This window comes from Somniosus microcephalus, unplaced genomic scaffold, assembly GCF_052327205.1.
Source record: "Somniosus microcephalus isolate GS21.2 unplaced genomic scaffold, FLI_Smic_1.0 unresolved_chr3, whole genome shotgun sequence".
In the NCBI taxonomy this organism is placed as follows: Eukaryota; Metazoa; Chordata; class Chondrichthyes; order Squaliformes; family Somniosidae; genus Somniosus; species Somniosus microcephalus.
Genome location: NW_028225181.1, coordinates 65,794,169 through 65,808,505, shown reverse-complemented (window position 1 = coordinate 65,808,505; position 14,337 = coordinate 65,794,169). Strand labels below are relative to the sequence as shown.

The following is a 14,337-nucleotide window of genomic DNA, read 5'->3' as shown; positions in this document are numbered from 1 at the left end:
TACAGGGAATTTGTTTACACAGCAGAACGCACCTTCATGCATGTCTCTCTCTTCATCTCAGTCTCCGTTTCCCTGTCTGTCTACCTCCCTCTCTGTTTCTCTCGCAGTCTCGGTTTTCCCTCAGTCTCTGTCTCTGCTTCGTGTTATTCGGCCTGTCTGTCTGTCTCTCTCTCACTCTTTGGTTTCCGCAGTGTCTTTCTCTGTCCCTCCCTTTGTATGGCCAGAAAGCCCCTTTCCGGTTTTTTCTGTGTCCTTTTGTGTCCGTCCCATTTTCGGTGGTGTAATACTGAGTGTCCTTGTGACATTGTGCAGCCAAGTGAGCCTGCAAACACGGGTGCTGCGGGGTCCGGGTCTCTGGGTGGTTTGAGGGCCATGCTATAGTTTTCAACACAGCCTGGATGCTGACATTCGTCTCGCTAACACACAGGCCTGTGAGGCATCGGAACCTAAGCACCAGCCGGGATCCCCCACCAGCCGAAAGCAGAGTGGCGCAGCGGAAGCGTGCTGGGCCCATAACCCAGAGGTCGATGGATCGAAACCATCCTCTGCTAGTCGCATTCTTATTTACACCAGCAATAAAATCCTCTATTGCTAGCAACAGTCAAACGCACTTATTTTTATCACACTTTACTTACACCAACTTCCTGCTTGCAATACACAACAGGGATAAATTATGAATGAAATTTACAATGGTTGTGTTCCAGCAAACGTCTATTTATTAGAGTTGCCCTGTGAACACGTAGCTTCTTCTGATCCACTGGGTTGCATCAGAAGTGAGTTTGCATTCCACGAATTTAATTTCCTTTTGTTTCCCCAGGTATTTACAAGACCATGCCACATTTCAATCACCAGGTACTTGTTTCAGATTGCGTAACGGCTGGATGTGGTAGCGTGGCCGAGCGGTCTAAGGCGCTGGATTTAGGCTCCAGTCTCTTCGGGGGCGTGGGTTCGAATCCCACCGCTGCCAGATATTGCGACATTCCTAAATTTCGTCGCTTCACCAACAGCAGTAAACCGGGCAGGCATGCTGGTTTTGTGTCACCTTTTCCTTCAGTTGCTACATACAGGCAGATCCGATTCGCAGAATTTCCACTGGTCCACAATTGGCCTGAACCCGGCACCGGACACGACAAACACCGTCACACAACCAACTGAATTCAGGCCGTTCACTCACTCGTCTGCACACCTGCTGCCTCTCACTTATTCAGATATGCACCACTTTTACATTTTTCTTTCTTCCATTTCTTGCAATCTATCGACCGTGCTCCCCCATTGCTGTCACTCGCGCACCCACCATCTCTCCGTCGTTTCCCCGTTCGCCCTTCCAAACTTGCCGGTTGAACAGCACCTCCCATTCACTCGTGTGCTGCAATCCGATTAATTTAACACGAGTATCTTTTTTTCATTCTAACCTATCCAGACAGCGAAAGTTACATTAAGACATGGTTAAGAGAAGATGCATTCTGCAAAAGAAAAGTGTGGGGGAGGGGATCTGGACCCTGACTTCAGGATGAGAGTCAGATGTGTTTTTCATAGCATTAGTCTGAGGAAGATGTGATTAGGAGGGCACATTATTCCTATTGTTCTCTCCTCTTAGAATTATGCAAAATTTCAGGCTCAATGCGTCAGGTTTTTTATCACACTTTATGCTTTACTTACACCAACTTCCTTCTTGCAATAAACACAAGAACCTGCAACACAACTTTCAAAACACTTTATTCGCACCAACAGAAGCTGCAAATGCTGCAAAGTTGCAGCAGCTTTGGCCTTCCCCTTTCTCTCAACGCATTCCTGCAGCGCCGCGTCGCCAGCACCAGATGATGCTCTTGGCCTTTACACTACAGGGAATACCTCCACACAAAACGGAACACCGTTACACAACACGGAGTACCTTTACACAACAGGAAACACATTACTCAATAGCGGACATCTTTACAAAGCACACAAAACCTCTAAAAAACAGGGAGAACCTGTACACAACAGCGACCATCTTTACACAAGAGGGAACAATTTTATATAACAGGGAACATTTTTACACTACAGGGAATTTGTTTACACAGCAGAACGCACCTTCATGCATGTCTCTCTCTTCATCTCAGTCTCCGTTTCCCTGTCTGTCTACCTCCCTCTCTGTTTCTCTCGCAGTCTCGGTTTTCCCTCAGTCTCTGTCTCTGCTTCGTGTTATTCGGCCTGTCTGTCTGTCTCTCTCTCACTCTTTGGTTTCCGCAGTGTCTTTCTCTGTCCCTCCCTTTGTATGGCCAGAAAGACCCTTTCCGGTTTTTTCTGTGTCCTTTTGTGTCCGTCCCATTTTCGGTGGTGTAATACTGAGTGTCCTTGTGACATTGTGCAGCCAAGTGAGCCTGCAAACACGGGTGCTGCGGGGTCCGGGTCTCTGGGTGGTTTGAGGGCCATGCTATAGTTTTCAACACAGCCTGGATGCTGACATTCGTCTCGCTAACACACAGGCCTGTGAGGCATCGGAACCTAAGCACCAGCCGGGATCCCCCACCAGCCGAAAGCAGAGTGGCGCAGCGGAAGCGTGCTGGGCCCATAACCCAGAGGTCGATGGATCGAAACCATCCTCTGCTAGTCGCATTCTTATTTACACCAGCAATAAAATCCTCTATTGCTAGCAACAGTCAAACGCACTTATTTTTATCACACTTTACTTACACCAACTTCCTGCTTGCAATACACAACAGGGATAAATTATGAATGAAATTTACAATGGTTGTGTTCCAGCAAACGTCTATTTATTAGAGTTGCCCTGTGAACACGTAGCTTCTTCTGATCCACTGGGTTGCATCAGAAGTGAGTTTGCATTCCACGAATTTAATTTCCTTTTGTTTCCCCAGGTATTTACAAGACCATGCCACATTTCAATCACCAGGTACTTGTTTCAGATTGCGTAACAGCTGGATGTGGTAGCGTGGCCGAGCGGTCTAAGGCGCTGGATTTAGGCTCCAGTCTCTTCGGGGGCGTGGGTTCGAATCCCACCGCTGCCAGATATTGCGACATTCCTAAATTTCGTCGCTTCACCAACAGCAGTAAACCGGGCAGGCATGCTGGTTTTGTGTCACCTTTTCCTTCAGTTGCTACATACAGGCAGATCCGATTCGCAGAATTTCCACTGGTCCACAATTGGCCTGAACCCGGCACCGGACACGACAAACACCGTCACACAACCAACTGAATTCAGGCCGTTCACTCACTCGTCTGCACACCTGCTGCCTCTCACTTATTCAGATATGCACCACTTTTACATTTTTCTTTCTTCCATTTCTTGCAATCTATCGACCGTGCTCCCCCATTGCTGTCACTCGCGCACCCACCATCTCTCCGTCGTTTCCCCGTTCGCCCTTCCAAACTTGCCGGTTGAACAGCACCTCCCATTCACTCGTGTGCTGCAATCCGATTAATTTAACACGAGTATCTTTTTTTCATTCTAACCTATCCAGACAGCGAAAGTTACATTAAGACATGGTTAAGAGAAGATGCATTCTGCAAAAGAAAAGTGTGGGGGAGGGGATCTGGACCCTGACTTCAGGATGAGAGTCAGATGTGTTTTTCATAGCATTAGTCTGAGGAAGATGTGATTAGGAGGGCACATTATTCCTATTGTTCTCTCCTCTTAGAATTATGCAAAATTTCAGGCTCAATGCGTCAGGTTTTTTATCACACTTTATGCTTTACTTACACCAACTTCCTTCTTGCAATAAACACAAGAACCTGCAACACAACTTTCAAAACACTTTATTCGCACCAACAGAAGCTGCAAATGCTGCAAAGTTGCAGCAGCTTTGGCCTTCCCCTTTCTCTCAACGCATTCCTGCAGCGCCGCGTCGCCAGCACCAGATGATGCTCTTGGCCTTTACACTACAGGGAATACCTCCACACAAAACGGAACACCGTTACACAACACGGAGTACCTTTACACAACAGGAAACACATTACTCAATAGCGGACATCTTTACAAAGCACACAAAACCTCTAAAAAACAGGGAGAACCTGTACACAACAGCGACCATCTTTACACAAGAGGGAACAATTTTATATAACAGGGAACATTTTTACACTACAGGGAATTTGTTTACACAGCAGAACGCACCTTCATGCATGTCTCTCTCTTCATCTCAGTCTCCGTTTCCCTGTCTGTCTACCTCCCTCTCTGTTTCTCTCGCAGTCTCGGTTTTCCCTCAGTCTCTGTCTCTGCTTCGTGTTATTCGGCCTGTCTGTCTGTCTCTCTCTCACTCTTTGGTTTCCGCAGTGTCTTTCTCTGTCCCTCCCTTTGTATGGCCAGAAAGACCCTTTCCGGTTTTTTCTGTGTCCTTTTGTGTCCGTCCCATTTTCGGTGGTGTAATACTGAGTGTCCTTGTGACATTGTGCAGCCAAGTGAGCCTGCAAACACGGGTGCTGCGGGGTCCGGGTCTCTGGGTGGTTTGAGGGCCATGCTATAGTTTTCAACACAGCCTGGATGCTGACATTCGTCTCGCTAACACACAGGCCTGTGAGGCATCGGAACCTAAGCACCAGCCGGGATCCCCCACCAGCCGAAAGCAGAGTGGCGCAGCGGAAGCGTGCTGGGCCCATAACCCAGAGGTCGATGGATCGAAACCATCCTCTGCTAGTCGCATTCTTATTTACACCAGCAATAAAATCCTCTATTGCTAGCAACAATCAAACGCACTTATTTTTATCACACTTTACTTACACCAACTTCCTGCTTGCAATACACAACAGGGATAAATTATGAATGAAATTTACAATGGTTGTGTTCCAGCAAACGTCTATTTATTAGAGTTGCCCTGTGAACACGTAGCTTCTTCTGATCCACTGGGTTGCATCAGAAGTGAGTTTGCCGTCCACGAATTTAATTTCCTTTTGTTTCCCCAGGTATTTACAAGACCATGCCACATTTCAATCACCAGGTACTTGTTTCAGATTGCGTAACGGCTGGATGTGGTAGCGTGGCCGAGCGGTCTAAGGCGCTGGATTTAGGCTCCAGTCTCTTCGGGGGCGTGGGTTCGAATCCCACCGCTGCCAGATATTGCGACATTCCTAAATTTCGTCGCTTCACCAACAGCAGTAAACCGGGCAGGCATGCTGGTTTTGTGTCACCTTTTCCTTCAGTTGCTACATACAGGCAGATCCGATTCGCAGAATTTCCACTGGTCCACAATTGGCCTGAACCCGGCACCGGACACGACAAACACCGTCACACAACCAACTGAATTCAGGCCGTTCACTCACTCGTCTGCACACCTGCTGCCTCTCACTTATTCAGATATGCACCACTTTTACATTTTTCTTTCTTCCATTTCTTGCAATCTATCGACCGTGCTCCCCCATTGCTGTCACTCGCGCACCCACCATCTCTCCGTCGTTTCCCCGTTCGCCCTTCCAAACTTGCCGGTTGAACAGCACCTCCCATTCACTCGTGTGCTGCAATCCGATTAATTTAACACGAGTATCTTTTTTTCATTCTAACCTATCCAGACAGCGAAAGTTACATTAAGACATGGTTAAGAGAAGATGCATTCTGCAAAAGAAAAGTGTGGGGGAGGGGATCTGGACCCTGACTTCAGGATGAGAGTCAGATGTGTTTTTCATAGCATTAGTCTGAGGAAGATGTGATTAGGAGGGCACATTATTCCTATTGTTCTCTCCTCTTAGAATTATGCAAAATTTCAGGCTCAATGCGTCAGGTTTTTTATCACACTTTATGCTTTACTTACAGCAACTTCCTTCTTGCAATAAACACAAGAACCTGCAACACAACTTTCAAAACACTTTATTCGCACCAACAGAAGCTGCAAATGCTGCAAAGTTGCAGCAGCTTTGGCCTTCCCCTTTCTCTCAACGCATTCCTGCAGCGCCGCGTCGCCAGCACCAGATGATGCTCTTGGCCTTTACACTACAGGGAATACCTCCACACAAAACGGAACACCGTTACACAACACGGAGTACCTTTACACAACAGGAAACACATTACTCAATAGCGGACATCTTTACAAAGCACACAAAACCTCTAAAAAACAGGGAGAACCTGTACACAACAGCGACCATCTTTACACAAGAGGGAACAATTTTATATAACAGGGAACATTTTTACACTACAGGGAATTTGTTTACACAGCAGAACGCACCTTCATGCATGTCTCTCTCTTCATCTCAGTCTCCGTTTCCCTGTCTGTCTACCTCCCTCTCTGTTTCTCTCGCAGTCTCGGTTTTCCCTCAGTCTCTGTCTCTGCTTCGTGTTATTCGGCCTGTCTGTCTGTCTCTCTCTCACTCTTTGGTTTCCGCAGTGTCTTTCTCTGTCCCTCCCTTTGTATGGCCAGAAAGACCCTTTCCGGTTTTTTCTGTGTCCTTTTGTGTCCGTCCCATTTTCGGTGGTGTAATACTGAGTGTCCTTGTGACATTGTGCAGCCAAGTGAGCCTGCAAACACGGGTGCTGCGGGGTCCGGGTCTCTGGGTGGTTTGAGGGCCATGCTATAGTTTTCAACACAGCCTGGATGCTGACATTCGTCTCGCTAACACACAGGCCTGTGAGGCATCGGAACCTAAGCACCAGCCGGGATCCCCCACCAGCCGAAAGCAGAGTGGCGCAGCGGAAGCGTGCTGGGCCCATAACCCAGAGGTCGATGGATCGAAACCATCCTCTGCTAGTCGCATTCTTATTTACACCAGCAATAAAATCCTCTATTGCTAGCAACAGTCAAACGCACTTATTTTTATCACACTTTACTTACACCAACTTCCTGCTTGCAATACACAACAGGGATAAATTATGAATGAAATTTACAATGGTTGTGTTCCAGCAAACGTCTATTTATTAGAGTTGCCCTGTGAACACGTAGCTTCTTCTGATCCACTGGGTTGCATCAGAAGTGAGTTTGCATTCCACGAATTTAATTTCCTTTTGTTTCCCCAGGTATTTACAAGACCATGCCACATTTCAATCACCAGGTACTTGTTTCAGATTGCGTAACGGCTGGATGTGGTAGCGTGGCCGAGCGGTCTAAGGCGCTGGATTTAGGCTCCAGTCTCTTCGGGGGCGTGGGTTCGAATCCCACCGCTGCCAGATATTGCGACATTCCTAAATTTCGTCGCTTCACCAACAGCAGTAAACCGGGCAGGCATGCTGGTTTTGTGTCACCTTTTCCTTCAGTTGCTACATACAGGCAGATCCGATTCGCAGAATTTCCACTGGTCCACAATTGGCCTGAACCCGGCACCGGACACGACAAACACCGTCACACAACCAACTGAATTCAGGCCGTTCACTCACTCGTCTGCACACCTGCTGCCTCTCACTTATTCAGATATGCACCACTTTTACATTTTTCTTTCTTCCATTTCTTGCAATCTATCGACCGTGCTCCCCCATTGCTGTCACTCGCGCACCCACCATCTCTCCGTCGTTTCCCCGTTCGCCCTTCCAAACTTGCCGGTTGAACAGCACCTCCCATTCACTCGTGTGCTGCAATCCGATTAATTTAACACGAGTATCTTTTTTTCATTCTAACCTATCCAGACAGCGAAAGTTACATTAAGACATGGTTAAGAGAAGATGCATTCTGCAAAAGAAAAGTGTGGGGGAGGGGATCTGGACCCTGACTTCAGGATGAGAGTCAGATGTGTTTTTCATAGCATTAGTCTGAGGAAGATGTGATTAGGAGGGCACATTATTCCTATTGTTCTCTCCTCTTAGAATTATGCAAAATTTCAGGCTCAATGCGTCAGGTTTTTTATCACACTTTATGCTTTACTTACACCAACTTCCTTCTTGCAATAAACACAAGAACCTGCAACACAACTTTCAAAACACTTTATTCGCACCAACAGAAGCTGCAAATGCTGCAAAGTTGCAGCAGCTTTGGCCTTCCCCTTTCTCTCAACGCATTCCTGCAGCGCCGCGTCGCCAGCACCAGATGATGCTCTTGGCCTTTACACTACAGGGAATACCTCCACACAAAACGGAACACCGTTACACAACACGGAGTACCTTTACACAACAGGAAACACATTACTCAATAGCGGACATCTTTACAAAGCACACAAAACCTCTAAAAAACAGGGAGAACCTGTACACAACAGCGACCATCTTTACACAAGAGGGAACAATTTTATATAACAGGGAACATTTTTACACTACAGGGAATTTGTTTACACAGCAGAACGCACCTTCATGCATGTCTCTCTCTTCATCTCAGTCTCCGTTTCCCTGTCTGTCTACCTCCCTCTCTGTTTCTCTCGCAGTCTCGGTTTTCCCTCAGTCTCTGTCTCTGCTTCGTGTTATTCGGCCTGTCTGTCTGTCTCTCTCTCACTCTTTGGTTTCCGCAGTGTCTTTCTCTGTCCCTCCCTTTGTATGGCCAGAAAGACCCTTTCCGGTTTTTTCTGTGTCCTTTTGTGTCCGTCCCATTTTCGGTGGTGTAATACTGAGTGTCCTTGTGACATTGTGCAGCCAAGTGAGCCTGCAAACACGGGTGCTGCGGGGTCCGGGTCTCTGGGTGGTTTGAGGGCCATGCTATAGTTTTCAACACAGCCTGGATGCTGACATTCGTCTCGCTAACACACAGGCCTGTGAGGCATCGGAACCTAAGCACCAGCCGGGATCCCCCACCAGCCGAAAGCAGAGTGGCGCAGCGGAAGCGTGCTGGGCCCATAACCCAGAGGTCGATGGATCGAAACCATCCTCTGCTAGTCGCATTCTTATTTACACCAGCAATAAAATCCTCTATTGCTAGCAACAATCAAACGCACTTATTTTTATCACACTTTACTTACACCAACTTCCTGCTTGCAATACACAACAGGGATAAATTATGAATGAAATTTACAATGGTTGTGTTCCAGCAAACGTCTATTTATTAGAGTTGCCCTGTGAACACGTAGCTTCTTCTGATCCACTGGGTTGCATCAGAAGTGAGTTTGCCGTCCACGAATTTAATTTCCTTTTGTTTCCCCAGGTATTTACAAGACCATGCCACATTTCAATCACCAGGTACTTGTTTCAGATTGCGTAACGGCTGGATGTGGTAGCGTGGCCGAGCGGTCTAAGGCGCTGGATTTAGGCTCCAGTCTCTTCGGGGGCGTGGGTTCGAATCCCACCGCTGCCAGATATTGCGACATTCCTAAATTTCGTCGCTTCACCAACAGCAGTAAACCGGGCAGGCATGCTGGTTTTGTGTCACCTTTTCCTTCAGTTGCTACATACAGGCAGATCCGATTCGCAGAATTTCCACTGGTCCACAATTGGCCTGAACCCGGCACCGGACACGACAAACACCGTCACACAACCAACTGAATTCAGGCCGTTCACTCACTCGTCTGCACACCTGCTGCCTCTCACTTATTCAGATATGCACCACTTTTACATTTTTCTTTCTTCCATTTCTTGCAATCTATCGACCGTGCTCCCCCATTGCTGTCACTCGCGCACCCACCATCTCTCCGTCGTTTCCCCGTTCGCCCTTCCAAACTTGCCGGTTGAACAGCACCTCCCATTCACTCGTGTGCTGCAATCCGATTAATTTAACACGAGTATCTTTTTTTCATTCTAACCTATCCAGACAGCGAAAGTTACATTAAGACATGGTTAAGAGAAGATGCATTCTGCAAAAGAAAAGTGTGGGGGAGGGGATCTGGACCCTGACTTCAGGATGAGAGTCAGATGTGTTTTTCATAGCATTAGTCTGAGGAAGATGTGATTAGGAGGGCACATTATTCCTATTGTTCTCTCCTCTTAGAATTATGCAAAATTTCAGGCTCAATGCGTCAGGTTTTTTATCACACTTTATGCTTTACTTACAGCAACTTCCTTCTTGCAATAAACACAAGAACCTGCAACACAACTTTCAAAACACTTTATTCGCACCAACAGAAGCTGCAAATGCTGCAAAGTTGCAGCAGCTTTGGCCTTCCCCTTTCTCTCAACGCATTCCTGCAGCGCCGCGTCGCCAGCACCAGATGATGCTCTTGGCCTTTACACTACAGGGAATACCTCCACACAAAACGGAACACCGTTACACAACACGGAGTACCTTTACACAACAGGAAACACATTACTCAATAGCGGACATCTTTACAAAGCACACAAAACCTCTAAAAAACAGGGAGAACCTGTACACAACAGCGACCATCTTTACACAAGAGGGAACAATTTTATATAACAGGGAACATTTTTACACTACAGGGAATTTGTTTACACAGCAGAACGCACCTTCATGCATGTCTCTCTCTTCATCTCAGTCTCCGTTTCCCTGTCTGTCTACCTCCCTCTCTGTTTCTCTCGCAGTCTCGGTTTTCCCTCAGTCTCTGTCTCTGCTTCGTGTTATTCGGCCTGTCTGTCTGTCTCTCTCTCACTCTTTGGTTTCCGCAGTGTCTTTCTCTGTCCCTCCCTTTGTATGGCCAGAAAGCCCCTTTCCGGTTTTTTCTGTGTCCTTTTGTGTCCGTCCCATTTTCGGTGGTGTAATACTGAGTGTCCTTGTGACATTGTGCAGCCAAGTGAGCCTGCAAACACGGGTGCTGCGGGGTCCGGGTCTCTGGGTGGTTTGAGGGCCATGCTATAGTTTTCAACACAGCCTGGATGCTGACATTCGTCTCGCTAACACACAGGCCTGTGAGGCATCGGAACCTAAGCACCAGCCGGGATCCCCCACCAGCCGAAAGCAGAGTGGCGCAGCGGAAGCGTGCTGGGCCCATAACCCAGAGGTCGATGGATCGAAACCATCCTCTGCTAGTCGCATTCTTATTTACACCAGCAATAAAATCCTCTATTGCTAGCAACAGTCAAACGCACTTATTTTTATCACACTTTACTTACACCAACTTCCTGCTTGCAATACACAACAGGGATAAATTATGAATGAAATTTACAATGGTTGTGTTCCAGCAAACGTCTATTTATTAGAGTTGCCCTGTGAACACGTAGCTTCTTCTGATCCACTGGGTTGCATCAGAAGTGAGTTTGCATTCCACGAATTTAATTTCCTTTTGTTTCCCCAGGTATTTACAAGACCATGCCACATTTCAATCACCAGGTACTTGTTTCAGATTGCGTAACGGCTGGATGTGGTAGCGTGGCCGAGCGGTCTAAGGCGCTGGATTTAGGCTCCAGTCTCTTCGGGGGCGTGGGTTCGAATCCCACCGCTGCCAGATATTGCGACATTCCTAAATTTCGTCGCTTCACCAACAGCAGTAAACCGGGCAGGCATGCTGGTTTTGTGTCACCTTTTCCTTCAGTTGCTACATACAGGCAGATCCGATTCGCAGAATTTCCACTGGTCCACAATTGGCCTGAACCCGGCACCGGACACGACAAACACCGTCACACAACCAACTGAATTCAGGCCGTTCACTCACTCGTCTGCACACCTGCTGCCTCTCACTTATTCAGATATGCACCACTTTTACATTTTTCTTTCTTCCATTTCTTGCAATCTATCGACCGTGCTCCCCCATTGCTGTCACTCGCGCACCCACCATCTCTCCGTCGTTTCCCCGTTCGCCCTTCCAAACTTGCCGGTTGAACAGCACCTCCCATTCACTCGTGTGCTGCAATCCGATTAATTTAACACGAGTATCTTTTTTTCATTCTAACCTATCCAGACAGCGAAAGTTACATTAAGACATGGTTAAGAGAAGATGCATTCTGCAAAAGAAAAGTGTGGGGGAGGGGATCTGGACCCTGACTTCAGGATGAGAGTCAGATGTGTTTTTCATAGCATTAGTCTGAGGAAGATGTGATTAGGAGGGCACATTATTCCTATTGTTCTCTCCTCTTAGAATTATGCAAAATTTCAGGCTCAATGCGTCAGGTTTTTTATCACACTTTATGCTTTACTTACAGCAACTTCCTTCTTGCAATAAACACAAGAACCTGCAACACAACTTTCAAAACACTTTATTCGCACCAACAGAAGCTGCAAATGCTGCAAAGTTGCAGCAGCTTTGGCCTTCCCCTTTCTCTCAACGCATTCCTGCAGCGCCGCGTCGCCAGCACCAGATGATGCTCTTGGCCTTTACACTACAGGGAATACCTCCACACAAAACGGAACACCGTTACACAACACGGAGTACCTTTACACAACAGGAAACACATTACTCAATAGCGGACATCTTTACAAAGCACACAAAACCTCTAAAAAACAGGGAGAACCTGTACACAACAGCGACCATCTTTACACAAGAGGGAACAATTTTATATAACAGGGAACATTTTTACACTACAGGGAATTTGTTTACACAGCAGAACGCACCTTCATGCATGTCTCTCTCTTCATCTCAGTCTCCGTTTCCCTGTCTGTCTACCTCCCTCTCTGTTTCTCTCGCAGTCTCGGTTTTCCCTCAGTCTCTGTCTCTGCTTCGTGTTATTCGGCCTGTCTGTCTGTCTCTCTCTCACTCTTTGGTTTCCGCAGTGTCTTTCTCTGTCCCTCCCTTTGTATGGCCAGAAAGCCCCTTTCCGGTTTTTTCTGTGTCCTTTTGTGTCCGTCCCATTTTCGGTGGTGTAATACTGAGTGTCCTTGTGACATTGTGCAGCCAAGTGAGCCTGCAAACACGGGTGCTGCGGGGTCCGGGTCTCTGGGTGGTTTGAGGGCCATGCTATAGTTTTCAACACAGCCTGGATGCTGACATTCGTCTCGCTAACACACAGGCCTGTGAGGCATCGGAACCTAAGCACCAGCCGGGATCCCCCACCAGCCGAAAGCAGAGTGGCGCAGCGGAAGCGTGCTGGGCCCATAACCCAGAGGTCGATGGATCGAAACCATCCTCTGCTAGTCGCATTCTTATTTACACCAGCAATAAAATCCTCTATTGCTAGCAACAGTCAAACGCACTTATTTTTATCACACTTTACTTACACCAACTTCCTGCTTGCAATACACAACAGGGATAAATTATGAATGAAATTTACAATGGTTGTGTTCCAGCAAACGTCTATTTATTAGAGTTGCCCTGTGAACACGTAGCTTCTTCTGATCCACTGGGTTGCATCAGAAGTGAGTTTGCCGTCCACGAATTTAATTTCCTTTTGTTTCCCCAGGTATTTACAAGACCATGCCACATTTCAATCACCAGGTACTTGTTTCAGATTGCGTAACGGCTGGATGTGGTAGCGTGGCCGAGCGGTCTAAGGCGCTGGATTTAGGCTCCAGTCTCTTCGGGGGCGTGGGTTCGAATCCCACCGCTGCCAGATATTGCGACATTCCTAAATTTCGTCGCTTCACCAACAGCAGTAAACCGGGCAGGCATGCTGGTTTTGTGTCACCTTTTCCTTCAGTTGCTACATACAGGCAGATCCGATTCGCAGAATTTCCACTGGTCCACAATTGGCCTGAACCCGGCACCGGACACGACAAACACCGTCACACAACCAACTGAATTCAGGCCGTTCACTCACTCGTCTGCACACCTGCTGCCTCTCACTTATTCAGATATGCACCACTTTTACATTTTTCTTTCTTCCATTTCTTGCAATCTATCGACCGTGCTCCCCCATTGCTGTCACTCGCGCACCCACCATCTCTCCGTCGTTTCCCCGTTCGCCCTTCCAAACTTGCCGGTTGAACAGCACCTCCCATTCACTCGTGTGCTGCAATCCGATTAATTTAACACGAGTATCTTTTTTTCATTCTAACCTATCCAGACAGCGAAAGTTACATTAAGACATGGTTAAGAGAAGATGCATTCTGCAAAAGAAAAGTGTGGGGGAGGGGATCTGGACCCTGACTTCAGGATGAGAGTCAGATGTGTTTTTCATAGCATTAGTCTGAGGAAGATGTGATTAGGAGGGCACATTATTCCTATTGTTCTCTCCTCTTAGAATTATGCAAAATTTCAGGCTCAATGCGTCAGGTTTTTTATCACACTTTATGCTTTACTTACAGCAACTTCCTTCTTGCAATAAACACAAGAACCTGCAACACAACTTTCAAAACACTTTATTCGCACCAACAGAAGCTGCAAATGCTGCAAAGTTGCAGCAGCTTTGGCCTTCCCCTTTCTCTCAACGCATTCCTGCAGCGCCGCGTCGCCAGCACCAGATGATGCTCTTGGCCTTTACACTACAGGGAATACCTCCACACAAAACGGAACACCGTTACACAACACGGAGTACCTTTACACAACAGGAAACACATTACTCAATAGCGGACATCTTTACAAAGCACACAAAACCTCTAAAAAACAGGGAGAACCTGTACACAACAGCGACCATCTTTACACAAGAGGGAACAATTTTATATAACAGGGAACATTTTTACACTACAGGGAATTTGTTTACACAGCAGAACGCACCTTCATGCATGTCTCTCTCTTCATCTCAGTCTCCGTTTC

At 47.2% G+C, this 14,337-nt stretch overlaps 7 non-coding genes across 7 annotated transcripts; all 7 read left to right on the top strand.

Moving 5' to 3' along the window:
* Positions 1–885: 885 nt before the first annotated feature.
* trnal-uag (transfer RNA leucine (anticodon UAG)) lies at positions 886–967 on the top strand. Its single transcript has one exon. It is a non-coding gene; the product is annotated as a tRNA-Leu (tRNA).
* A 1,956-nt stretch (positions 968–2,923) lies between these two features.
* Positions 2,924–3,005, top strand: trnal-uag (transfer RNA leucine (anticodon UAG)). Its single transcript has one exon. It is a non-coding gene; the product is annotated as a tRNA-Leu (tRNA).
* Positions 3,006–4,961: 1,956 nt separating this feature from the next.
* Positions 4,962–5,043, top strand: trnal-uag (transfer RNA leucine (anticodon UAG)). Its single transcript has one exon. It is a non-coding gene; the product is annotated as a tRNA-Leu (tRNA).
* Positions 5,044–6,999: 1,956 nt separating this feature from the next.
* On the top strand, positions 7,000–7,081 carry trnal-uag (transfer RNA leucine (anticodon UAG)). Its single transcript has one exon. It is a non-coding gene; the product is annotated as a tRNA-Leu (tRNA).
* A 1,956-nt stretch (positions 7,082–9,037) lies between these two features.
* Positions 9,038–9,119, top strand: trnal-uag (transfer RNA leucine (anticodon UAG)). Its single transcript has one exon. It is a non-coding gene; the product is annotated as a tRNA-Leu (tRNA).
* A 1,956-nt stretch (positions 9,120–11,075) lies between these two features.
* trnal-uag (transfer RNA leucine (anticodon UAG)) lies at positions 11,076–11,157 on the top strand. The gene has a single exon. It is a non-coding gene; the product is annotated as a tRNA-Leu (tRNA).
* Positions 11,158–13,113: 1,956 nt separating this feature from the next.
* trnal-uag (transfer RNA leucine (anticodon UAG)) lies at positions 13,114–13,195 on the top strand. The gene has a single exon. It is a non-coding gene; the product is annotated as a tRNA-Leu (tRNA).
* Positions 13,196–14,337: the final 1,142 nt, after the last annotated feature.